Raw genomic sequence first — 4,637 nt, forward strand, 5'->3', positions numbered from 1 at the left:
GTTTGTGTCCTCTTTAGTGAATACCGAACCAAAGTATTTGTTCAATTGGTCTGCCATTTCTGTGTTCCCTGTTATGACTTCCCTTGATTCTGACTGCAGGGGACCTACGTTTGTCTTTACTAACCTTTTTCTCTTTACATATCGATAGAAACTATTGCAATCCGTCTTAATGTTCCCTGCAAACTTCTTCTCGTACTCCATTTTCCCTGCCCTAATCAAACCCTTTGTCCTCCTCTGCTGAGTTCTAAATTTCTCCCAGTCCCCGGGTTCGCTGCTATTTCTGGCCAATTTGTATGCCACTTCCTTGGCTTTAATACTATCCCTGATTTCCCTTGATAGCCACGGTTGAGCCACCTTCCCTTTTTTATTTTTACGCCAGACAGGAATGTACATTTGTTGTAGTTCATCCATGCGGTCTCTAAATGTCTGCCATTGCCCATCCACAGTCAACCCCTTAAGTATCATTCGCCAATCTATCCTAGCCAATTCACACCTCATATCTTCAAAGTTACCCTTCTTTAAGTTCTGGACCACGGTCTCTGAATTAACTGTTTCATTCTCCATCCTAATGCAGAATTCCACCATATTATGGTCACTCTTCCCCAAGGGGCCTCACACAACGAGATTGCTAATGAATTCTCTCTCATTACACAACACCCAGTCTAAGATGGCCTCCCCCCTAGTTGGTTCCTCGACATATTGGTCTAGAAAACCATCCCTTATGCACTCCAGGAAATCCTCCTCCACCGTATTGCTTCCAGTTTGGTTAGCCCAATCTATGTGCATATTAAAGTCACCCATTATAACTGCTGCACCTTTATTGCATGCACCCCTAATTTCCTGTTTGATGCCCTCCCCAACATCACTACTACTGTTTGGAGGTCTCTACACAACTCCTACTAACGTTTTTTGCCCTTTAGTGTTCTGCAGCTCTACCCATATAGATTCCACATCATCCAAGCTAATGTCCTTCCTAATTATTGCATTAATCTCCTCCTTAACCAGCAATGCTACCCCACCTCCTCTTCCTTTTATTCTATCCTTCCTGAATGTTGAATACCCCTGGATGTTGAGTTCCCAGCCCCGATCATCCTGGAGCCACGTCTCTGTAATCCCAATCACATCATATTTGTCAACATCTATTTGCACAGTTAATTCATCCACCTTATTACGGATACTCCTTGCATTAAGACACAAAGCCTTCAGGCTTGTTTTTTTAACACCCTTTGTCCTTTTTGAATTTTGCTGCACAGTGGCCCTTTTTGTTCTTTGCCTTGGGTTTCTCTGCCCTCCAATTTTCCTCATCTCCTTTCTGTCTTTTGCTTTTGTCTCCTTTTTGTTTCCCTCTGTCTCCCTGCATTGGTTCCCATCCCCCTGCCATATTAGTTTAACTCCTCCCAAACAGCACTAGCAAACACTCCCCCTAGGACATTGGTTCCGGTCCTGCCCAGGTGCAGACCGTCCGGATTGTACTGGTCCCACCTCCCCCAGAACCGGTTCCAATGCCCCAGGAATTTGAATCCCTCCCTGCTGCTCCACTGCTCAAGCCACGTATTCATCTGCGCTATCCTGCGATTCCTACTCTGACTAGCACGTGGCACTGGTAGCAATCCCGAGATTACTACTTTTGAGGTCCTACTTTTTAATTTAGCTCCTAGCTCCTTAAATTTGTTTCGTAGGACCTCATCCCTTTTTTTTACCTATGTCGTTGGTACCAATGTGCACCACGACAACTCCCTCCCTTTTTAGAATGTCCTGCACCCGCTCCGAGACATCCTTGACCCTTGCACCAGGGAAGCAACATACCATCCTGGAGTCTCGGTTGCGGCCGCAGAAACGCCTATCTATTCCCCTCACAATTGAATCCCCTATCACTATCGCTCTCCCACTCTTTTTCCTGCCCTCCTGTGCAACAGTGCCAGCCACAGTGCCATGAACTTGGCTGCTGCTGCCCTCCCCTGATGAGTCATCCCCCCACAGTACCCAAAGCAGTGTATCTGTTTTGCAGGGGGATGACCACAGGGGACTCCTGCACTACCTTCCTTGCACTGCTCTTCCTGCTGGTCTTCCATTCCCTATCTGGCTGTGGACACTTTCCCTGCGGTACAACCAACTCGCTACACATCATTCTCAGCATCGTGGATGCTCCAGAGTGAGTCCACCCTTGGCTCCAATTCCGCAACGCGGTCCGTCAGGAGCTGGAGGCGGATACACTTCCTGCACACGTAGTCATCAGGAACACTGGTGTCGTCCCTGAGTTCCCACATGGTACAGGAGAAGCATAACACGTGACCGAGATGTCCTGCCATGACTTAACCCTTAGATAAGCAACAACAATGCTAAAGTTTATTCACTGTTATAGAAAAGAAAAAAGAAAAACTACTCACCAATCACCAAGCCCCTTGGCTGTGACGTCACCTTTCTACTTCTTTTTTGCCTTCTCCCTGTAGCTGCACCGGCTCCGCCTCACCACGCACCTCCTCGACGCTGCTCCCGACTGCCGCTGACTCTCGCCCCCGGTCCCCTGTCTCTCGCCCCCGGTCCCCTGTCTCTCGCCCCCGGTCCCCTGTCTCTCGCCCCCGGTCCCCTGTCTCTTTCCCCCGGTCCCCCGTCTCTCTACCCTTGTCTTTCTCCACCGGTCCTCTGATTCTCCCCCTGCCCCTGTCCCCGTCTCTCTCCCCAGGTACCATCTCTCTCCCGTGGTCCCCTTTCCTTCTCTCTCCCCTGGTCTCCTGTTCCTCTCGCCCTGTCCCCTGTCTCTCTCCCCCATGGGCCGCTGGCCCTCTCCCCCTGTCCCTCCCCCCCCGTCCCCTGTCTCTCCCCCCGCCGCCATCCCCTGTCTCTCTCCCACCCCCTGTCTTTCTCTCTCCCCGTGTCTCTCTCCCCCGGTCCCTCTCCCCCCGGTCCCCTGTCCATCTCCCCCTGTCCCCCGTTACTCTCCCTCTGTCCCCTGTCTCCCTCCCCCTGTCTCTCTCTCTCTCTCTCTCCCTGTCCCCTGTCTCTCTCCTCCCCCCGTACCCTGTCGCTCTCCCCCGTGTTCCCTGTCTCTCTCCCCCGTGTCCCCTGTCTCTCTCCCGTGTCCCCCGTCTCTCTCCCCCTTCTCTCTCCCCCGTGTCCCCCGTCTCTCTCCCCCTTCTCTCTCCCCCGTGTCCCCCGTCTCTCTCCCCCGTGTCCCCCGTCTCTCTCCCCCGTGTCCCCCGTCTCTCTCCCCCGTGTCCCCCGTCTCTCTCCCCCGTCTCTCTCGCCCCGGTCCCCCGTCTCTCTCCCCCCGGTCCCCCGTCTCCCCCAGTCCCCGGTCCCCTGTCTCTCTCCCCCAGTCCCCGGTCCCCTGTCTCTCTCCCCCAGTCCCCGGTCCCCTGTCTCTCTCCCCCAGTCCCCGGTCCCCTCTCTCTCTCCCCCAGTCCCCGGTCCCCTGTCTCTCTCCCCCAGTCCCCGGTCCCCTGTCTCTCTCCCCCAGTCCCCGGTCCCCTGTCTCTCTCCCCCAGTCCCCGGTCCCCTGTCTCTCTCCCCCAGTCCCCGGTCCCCTGTCTCTCTCCCCCAGTCCCCGGTCCCCTGTCTCTCTCCCCCAGTCCCCGGTCCCCTGTCTCTCTCCCCCAGTCCCCGGTCCCCTGTCTCTCTCCCCCAGTCCCCGGTCCCCTGTCTCTCTCCCCCAGTCCCCGGTCCCCTGTCTCTCTCCCCCAGTCCCCGGTCCCCTGTCTCTCTCCCCCAGTCCCCGGTCCCCTGTCTCTCTCCCCCAGTCCCCGGTCCCCTGTCTCTCTCCCCCAGTCCCCGGTCCCCTGTCTCTCTCCCCCAGTCCCCGGTCCCCTGTCTCTCTCCCCCAGTCCCCGGTCCCCTGTCTCTCTCCCCCAGTCCCCGGTCCCCTGTCTCTCTCCCCCAGTCCCCGGTCCCCTGTCTCTCTCCCCCAGTCCCCGGTCCCCTGTCTCTCTCCCCCAGTCCCCGGTCCCCTGTCTCTCTCCCCCAGTCCCCGGTCCCCTGTCTCTCTCCCCCAGTCCCCGGTCCACTGTCTCTCTCCCCCAGTCCCCGGTCCACTTTCTCTCTCCCCCAGTCCCCGGTCCCCTGTCTCTCTCCCCCAGTCCCCGGTCCCCTGTCTCTCTCCCCCAGTCCCCGGTCCACTGTCTCTCGCCCCCGGTCCACTGTCTCTCGCCCCCGGTCCACTGTCTCTCGCCCCCCGGTCCACTGTCTCTCGCCCCCCGGTCCACTGTCTCTCGCCCCCGGTCCACTGTCTCTCGCCCCCGGTCCACTGTCTCTCGCCCCCGGTCCACTGTCTCTCGCCCCCGGTCCACTGTCTCTCGCCCCCGGTCCACTGTCTCTCGCCACCGGTCCACTGACTCTCGCCCCCGGTCCACTGTCTCTCGCCCCCGGTCCACTGTCTCTCGCCCCCGGTCCACTGTCTCTCGCCCCCGGTCCACTGTCTCTCGCCCCCGGTCCACTGTCTCTCGCCCCCGGTCCCCTGTCTCTCTCCCCCCCCGTCGCCTGACTATCCCCCTGTCTCTCTCCCCCTGTCTCTCTCCCCCGATCTCCTGTCTCTCTAACCCGGTCCCGTCTCTCTCCCCGTCTCTCTCCCCCGGTCCCCCGTCTCTCTACCCTTGTCCCTTGTCTTTCACCACCGGTCCTCTGATTCTCCCCCTGCCCCTGTC

This window comes from Pristiophorus japonicus, chromosome 4, assembly GCF_044704955.1.
Source record: "Pristiophorus japonicus isolate sPriJap1 chromosome 4, sPriJap1.hap1, whole genome shotgun sequence".
NCBI classification, from domain to species: domain Eukaryota; kingdom Metazoa; phylum Chordata; class Chondrichthyes; family Pristiophoridae; genus Pristiophorus; species Pristiophorus japonicus.